We start from the raw sequence: 8,150 nt of genomic DNA, 5'->3' as shown, positions 1-8,150 counted from the left end.
GCTAAGGAGGGAGATAGCGATGATGATGAGGAGCTAGAGTCTGAGGAGGTGGTTAAGGAGACGCAGGAGGAAACAAAGGAGGAAAGTGGAAGGAAGAAATGTAGGAGGGAGAGTTGGGAGGAAGTGCGCTCGCAATTTGAGGAGACGTCTATGCTGCCCCTAGCACCTATCCATCTCCAATCTGAGGAGCAGAAAAAGGAGAAAGTTGGGTACAAGGAAGGGGAAGTGCAAACCAAGGATAGGAGGAAAGCGTGGATAAACTTCAATGTCAAGACTGCGAAGATGGGCATCTTCAGGAAGGCCATGAACCCCCAAATCCTTGTGGAAAATCAAGAAGAACAGAAGCTGGAAGAACTCATTGACCCGAAAATTGTGGCTATTTCAGACAAAGCTAGGGAGACAAGGATGAACCTCTTGAATAATGCTCAAAACAATATGATTGACAACTTTAGATCAATCAAATGACTTTTTCATGAGCTAGAGGAGGTCAAAGATCAGGTGAAACATATTGAGGCAACAAGAAAAGGGATGGATGCTAACAAGAGGTTGTGATTCGGCGGACAGGCTCAGCCTGGCAAAAAAAAGGATACAAAACTTGGAGAACTACAATCACAACCTTGCCAATCAGATGTTCTCTTTGTTGAGCTCCATTAATAACAACATCATCTCCCTCATGGGCTAGATAAAAGACTAAGATATGTAGGAAGATGAGGAAGGAAAAGACAGGGATGAAGCCAGAATGGAGGATGACTCTACAAGGGACATCTCTATTCTTGATCAAGACCAAGGGAACCAAAGGGTGCAATAGTTGGAAGTGGAGGAGAAGCAACTGGCCTTTGAGGTTTCTCAAGTCATGCAAGAGCTAGAGTGAAAGAACGAGGAATAACTCTCGCCTATTCTTTTGTTTCTAGTTGTCTTTTGGCTTTTTGTTCTAGCTTTAGGCTGTGGATTTGTCTTTTTTCGTGGTCTTTTCTCAGAACTATACATTTAGGCTGGGCTTTTTGCTTATTATCAGCCTTTGATCTTCTACTTTTTGGCTAGGCTTTCACGGTTATTATCAACCTTTTATGTTTTAACTCTTGGGTTTCAGGTTCCCTGTAAAACCTATTTATCTAATAAAAAAACAAATACAATTATAAACAATTAAATAAGATCATATTTACATTGAAGTAAAACAATCATAAAAATTAAAAATCAACAACCAATAGTTTCATTGTTTGAAGATAAAACTTAAATAATACAAGTATAAACAATTAAATTCACCAAATAAATGGTATTTTCATATGTTATTATGTAGCATCAATGTTGGTAGTAATAAATACAATTATAAACAATGAAATTCACCAAATAAATGGTATTTTCATATGTTAGTATGTAGCATCAATGTTGCTAGTAATAAATACAATCATAAACATTTAAATTTAACAAACATATTGTAATTTTAATGTGTTCATACTTAGCATCAATGTTGGTAGTACAATTATGTACTTGTATTATTAGAGTAGAAGCATTAGAGGTATATTTAAGTACCCTTTCCTTTCATATCATCGATTTTACTGATCAAGGAAGCATTTTCTTCTTCAAGATTGAGAGCGTCAACTTTTGTGACTATTGACTTCAAAGGACCCTAACCAACACTTGAGTCATATAGAACTAAGATAGTGAAGAGATACTATTTGAAACAACCTCGTTTGATTACTGTATCTACATCAATATTTGCTTCTTGATTGAATTGGAGCATATATAAATCTTGTGCTAACATACTCAAAAGGTAGGTGGTAGATTCATCAAAAGCAACTGCCCAAAGTGTGCCTATATGATCCGCTAGCTTCATTTGAAGTCTACATCTATAAATACAATCTAAAAATGCCCCTTTGCACTTTGCACAAGTCCATGTTTCATTAGCATTTTTAACAACCTTTTTCTTACATTGTTTACCATTCGAGCAAAGGGGACAAGATGGATAGTAAATTGAATTAATTTTTATGAATTGAATTGTTGCCTTTATATTGTACTGAAAAGTTTGGGAGCCATTCATTGTTTGTTCCTCGATTTCCACAATTGTTTTCCTTGGAATTTGTAGGGACACATCTATAATGTGTGTTGATGACGATAAAATATCCTTCCCATTATGATCAAACCATATCCTCAGTTTTTTTGCCTCCTCTATGTATGGATTGATGAAAAGTTGAGTACTACCCAAAGTGCTTATGACCTTTCCATTGTATTCAGTGGCTTTTCCAATTTTAATTGCAAGAACAACAACCTAGTGTAAATGGTACATTTTTTGAAGTTGTGAACCCTCTTTTTGAGTGGTTGGTCTCCATAAAGTTACATTTATGGTAGATGAAGAAAAATCTATTAGTTGAAAATTTCTTCTAAGAACTTCTATCTCATCAAACCTCCTTATTGTGGTACATGGATCCACACAAATAACTATGCCGATAACATCAATAAGGAAATCATTGGCCACATGGATAATTTCATCAAGGGGGGTGAAGGAAAATTGATTTTTTGAAATTGATAGGTCATCATCTAAGAGTGAAACCCTAGAGTTGTCTTCCAAACATATTTCAAGTTGGTTAATAAGTTTTTTGTAGAGCTTATTCATTGTCTTCATAGTACCACCCTCTATTGTATATATAGATCCTACTTGGATATTCACATAATGAAGATCTATAATTTTGTTGAAGTATGTGATACGTACTTCAGTTATCTCACAATCTATAATGTCAAAAGAGAAGACTTTGCCATCTCCATGTAAGGTCTTGAAGTGGTGAATTTCCTTTTTCGTTGTAACACGCCCCCTTTAAGCCACCTTGTTTGATATAGATTCAAGTTTCTAATTGGAGTAATAGTAGCGTTGACTTCTTTATTCTTCAAAGATGATGATATCCTAGGAATCACCCTTTCGAAAGGTAGTTGTAAAGCATAATTTATTTTAAGCACACATGTTGATGGAGAACCTAGGTTTGTTGCATGTAATTCTAGGCCTTGTTCCTTGGATACATAGATAGGTTCACCAATAATGACATGATACAAGCAAGTGATGTCTAGTTCAGATACAACAATCCACTTGCAAAAGACCATATTGATTCAAAGTATTATATATTGTAACATATCATAAAAGGGTGGATTCAAATGTGTTTATGTTTTTAGAAATAGACTTTATTGGTGTTACTCGGCAATAGAGTCTTTCAATTTTTAAGCCTATTAATCCCTTGGTTATGTGTGAAATATGTCCCATTTTAATCATTGGAATGGTTATTTTATCTTTGAGTTCTTGTGAGTTTCTGAATCTTCATATCTCTGGCTCATTCATAGCTCCACCCAGCACTTGAAGTTTTCAAAATCTTACTTCTGAGCCCCAAGTTATCACAGGTTAATGGAGAGACCCAAATTATGCATTTTCAAGTTTATCATTAACCATTAACCTCTCAAATAGGTTAATGATAACTTTTAAATTACGCATTTTGGAGTAGGTTAATTAACCTCTCCAAAAATGCATATTTCTTAACCTCTCACATAGGTTAATGATAACTTTTAAATCACACATTTTGGAGTAGGTTAATTAACCTCTCCAAAAATGTGTATTTCTTAACCTCTTCGAAACGGTTATTAACCTGTTTGAAATTTCAAATCAGATGGTTTGAAATAAAAAGAGAGGAAGGCTGAGAAAGTTATCTTGACTAAACATAACATCAAAAGGTGACACAATTTTCTTAGCACATTCATTACACCAGAAGCATCACTGTACCCTCATGATGTTTTAAACTTGTTGGTTACATGTAAGTTTTAAAACAAAGTGGCAGTTTTGATCTGATGGCATTAAAGAGGAGAAATATCTTATCTGCCACCTTTCTATGATGATAGTGCACTCACAGAAAAGGTAGCTCTCAGTGTATAAGCCATATGAGCCTTCAATCCATAGAACTACTAAAGCAAGTGGCTTAACTATATCAAAATCATGCTGGAAAATATCAAATCGTTTGCTTCTTATGAAGATTTTAACCTATGAAGAGCCTTCTTGGGTTGGAGAAAAGCTATTTTTCACATTATTTACATCTCAAGCTATTGTTCAATTACACAGGCACGTACATAAGTAAACTGGAATAAAGCCAATCAATGTAAACCATTCTCTTCATGAAGTGTAGGTGGGAGTTTGGCAAGCTATATAGATATCCACAGTGTATATATGAGTATCATTGGTATTGACATGGATTAGTAGTAATGTATACATATACAGTAACTTACCAACTTACCAACTCTATAAAACAAACACGGGCTATGATACGCATGTAACCCGAGAGCATTGTAATCCCCACATGAACACTTGATATGCTTGTGCCATCACCACTGAGCTTGGGGAGTATGCAAGTCTATCATCAACCTCATACCAAGGGTGTAAAGCATGGAGATGAACCTATTATACTTGTGTAGATGCCTTTAGCCGATTAAGACACAGGCTGCGAACATAGGGAATGTGCAAACATGGATGTATAAAGGCATTATTCCATTTTACAATTTTAAACTATACTTTATCAGGATAAGAACAGTGGACTTGAGGTTCAAAACAAGTATGGAAGTGGCCAAAAGTAAAAGTGATACCAAATTCTTTTATTATCTTGATGGGTGACTGCATGAAGGCATGGAGCAATGGGAGGATATGGAATGGCATACACAAAGTGCGTGAATGGGAATCTATTTGAGTAAAGAAGTAGTTTTGTCCAAAAATATAGCAACCTTGAATTGAATAGGATTCTAATTGTTCATTTCCAGATTCATGGACAAGTTGCAAAGGATGTAAACAGTACCTGAGATCGCTCTTGACTTGTTTGACATAATGCCAAAATAAAAGGGTGGTGAACATGAACAGAACATATACAGTGTTAGCGAAGAGTTCGACAAAACAAAATACTTGTTCCTAATATGTAGCTTTGAATACTCCACTCATTAAGTCATCCAAATTCGGATCAATGTCCTCATTTTCTTTGGAATTTGGTATATTTGAGAAAAGGATTGCTAATCAAATCATGAAGTACAAGTATCATAGGCCAAATTGTGCTCCTATTTTAAGAAGTACACTTCCAGATATTGGTGATACCATTTTAGGAAATGTCTTCCTTCAAGACTTCTGGTCATCGCTTGTGAATGAGGAAAGGACCCCATTAGCCAGAAAGATATTATAAAGTGGCTTAGCTCAGGCAGGTGGGCATCCCATTTCAATATAATGCCCGAACCTAGTATTGGAGTGAACGAAGGCTTATCATTTGAATACTAGAGAAGTTATTTCATCAAACAATAAATTAATTGTCTGTCTAGATCCTGCCTCTATTGCTATTGTTTTTAGATTGCCTACCAAGATGCAATATGCCAGCATCAATCTGAGAACTGCCAAAGAGTATTTTACTATGAATCAAAATCAATGTTTAAACACTATGGGTAGATCATGGTTCCTGCAACTGAGAAAAGGGAAATCTCAATTAGGAAAATCCATTCACAGATTGTTACTAAAAGAAGACATGGCAAACATGGTGACTCTATTAAGCAGGATTGTTGGTCTTCGAGATTCGCATGAGTTTGAAGGTTGGATGTTCATGTTTATCAATATGGTCTGTGAAGGAAAACAATATATTGATTGGGCTAAAATTATCAGTGACTCACTGCATAGACAACTCATGGGACTTCAATAAAATGACTACTTTTATATGATTTCATATCTTTTCTATGTTATTGCAAGCACCAAAAGTTGGCCAGGACTTAACCAGCAGGGTAATTATGATGATACAACCCTCATTTATAATCATCTTCCTCAAATTCAATATGATAATAGCCTGCACCATTTTAGAAGAGTAAATGATGCATTCACAATGCTAATTGTAAGGGAGATTCAAGGGAATATTGGACTTAGAATTTCACCAGAAGAAGTGATGAAAGTACCAAAATATGGAAGTGTTTTCATACAATTCTCAAAGTTTACTTATATCAAGTTAGCTACCTATGATGGGTGTCCACTGATGCTACCTAGATTTGTTGATGATAAATTGGTCTTCATTGAAATGTGCAGGCAGATTAGTCAAATCAATAAACTTTGTAGGATTATGAGGATAGATGAAATACCTTTTCCTATCAACATCGGATATTATAGTTGTGATACTGCATCAGATGCTAGGAACATTGAAAGATATATTGCCACAATAAATTTGCATCCTTACACAATGCATTTCCCTTATGACAGTAACGGCTATGCAGTGAATGAATTAAAGTTCAATCCTAGTCTTGGTCACTTCCCAGCTCTAGAAGACTTTTGGGAGGACTGTAAAAATGAATTCGAAGTCAAGAAGAGAGATTGGATGTGGCTTACAATATGATAGGTGATAGACTTCAAGTTGGACATTGATGTGACAAGTGTTGATGATGATGAGGTTTCTTTGGTTGATCCTTACTATTATGAAAAAATTGAATTGCTAGATCTCCCTCCTATTGATTGGTCAATTCTTGAATTAAAAAGCTTGAAGGAGAGGTCTGCCTATGTTCTTAAAAGGACAAGAGACTGGATTAGTAAAGTCAAAGCTGAAAAAGCAACTGGTGAATTTCAAAATAAAGAGACGAGAAATAATAAAGGGGAATCATCTCAGATGGCAATAGAGGCAACTTCTAGTGAGAAGATGCAACAACTGGATACAAGAGCTCAAGATCGAGATGAAGATCTGAATTAGTCGAATAAGTTTACAATGAAAAGAAAAATGACGAGAATGAAAGGTAGAATGAATAGGAAGGAAATAAGCCTAATATGGAGGATCAAATAATTCCCCAAGCTGTTGAACCACACATTCTCGTTACATCGTCTCATGATGTAGCACTCCCTCATTCAAGTCTCTCTCCTCCTGAGATATCATTAATAGAAATCATAGAGCTAGATAATCAATTATCTAATTCAGAAGATTTAATGATGATTGCTGAAAATATAATAGGCTATGTACCAGTTCCAAACAATATACATTCATGGTTCCAGAATAGTCTTCAGAAGAAGAAAAAAGTTGTTCAAATGATCCCACCTCCATTTGATGTGATCTCTAGTATTCTTCAGAAGCCTCCTAAGGTGAAAAATACCAAGGTGATGTCTAGGTTAGCTATTGATGAAACTTCAGGCAACTTGTGTGTGGAATTAGCCAAGCCTATAATTGAAAAGAGTGTTGATGAAGCATCTGAATCAAATTTCATTCTAGATAAGGTTGATCTTGGTCCTTCTAATGTAGAAAGAGATTTTCAAAATTTTGAGGTGACTGCTTCTCAGATGCTACAAAGGGCGAAGAAAGAGAAAAGAACCAAGGAGCAACTCAAGGAAAAAGTTTAGATGTTGGTATCATATATTAATTCAATCAGCGATCCCTCTAATGCCAAAGTAGTGGTCACTCCACCAATTTTAGCACGCCCTTATGGTATTCAAGATCATACTGTTGTTGAAAGAATAGACAAACACAAGTCACATAGTATGATGATCGAAGCTTGGATAAATAGGATGATAGGGGATGCTCTAAAACTTATAACTGGAGTGAAGGAGATTTATGGAAAAGCCATCGGACAGCTACAGGAAATTTCTAAAGAGCTGGAAAATAGCAAGGAATAGAAATCCACCTAGCAAAAAGTAGCTGATGAATTGAAAGAAATGGCCGAGTTAGATATAAGTGTCCTACTTCTTGAGAAAATATTTGCTGATACAAGTGACAACCAAACACGTATCTAGAGTAAAAGTGTTGGTTGGAAGGTGATAAACATCAGCAAAGGGATCACTGAGTTTGAAAAGCTAATAGCTTCTTTGGAGCAGCTAAAAACAAAAGGTACAGATGAATTAATCTCTACTATCACAGGTGGGGCACCAATAAGTGACCTTCAACATGTTGATTGTCAGTTTCTCCTTGATTCCTTCAATGCCCAGATTCATTTAGAAATAGAGAACCATGTATTAGATGTTGAAACCATGATGAAGCTTAGCTTGGTTGTAGTCACTTTGGGAGATTGTAACATTTCAACCTATCAACAAGAGTTAGAAGAAATTCAAGATAGATACTTCACCGCCAAACTCAGGATGGAAAATGTGTTCATTCCAAACTATGAATCAATGATGATCATCCTAGATACTTATAGGG

Source organism: Cupressus sempervirens, chromosome 7 (genome assembly GCF_028749045.1).
Source record: "Cupressus sempervirens isolate cs-2001-9-10 chromosome 7, ASM2874904v1, whole genome shotgun sequence".
In the NCBI taxonomy this organism is placed as follows: domain Eukaryota; kingdom Viridiplantae; phylum Streptophyta; class Pinopsida; order Cupressales; family Cupressaceae; genus Cupressus; species Cupressus sempervirens.
This window is presented reverse-complemented; position numbering follows the sequence as displayed.